Below are 285 nucleotides of genomic sequence, written 5' to 3' on the forward strand. Positions count from 1 at the left end.
TATATATATGTGGAAGTCTACTAGCATTTATTTTAAAACTTGTACTCACAGAATCTATTCGAAATACAAATGTTATTTTCCGAACTGTAAAATCACAACAAAATATTTATACCAGAAAATTGGTTTGGATGAGAGAAGGACAAACTATATCGCAAAAGTGTTTTTTAATGATGCAAGCACATAATTAAGTAATTTCGTATTTGAGACTTTAAATCAGGCAGATTAAGTCACAACTCAAAAATTATAATTATTATATAAACTCCTTTGCTAAATCTCATCCCAGAG

The 285-nt window shown here is 28.1% G+C and overlaps 1 protein-coding gene across 1 annotated transcript in view; it reads right to left on the bottom strand.

Moving 5' to 3' along the window:
* The window catches only part of LOC119588090 (ADAMTS-like protein 4), a gene marked incomplete at its 5' end in the record, with an annotated part of 6,687 nt that overhangs the window by 4,734 nt on the left and 1,668 nt on the right, over nt 1-285 (bottom strand).

The sequence above is a fragment of the Penaeus monodon genome, chromosome 23 (genome assembly GCF_015228065.2).
Source record: "Penaeus monodon isolate SGIC_2016 chromosome 23, NSTDA_Pmon_1, whole genome shotgun sequence".
NCBI classification, from domain to species: Eukaryota; Metazoa; Arthropoda; class Malacostraca; order Decapoda; family Penaeidae; genus Penaeus; species Penaeus monodon.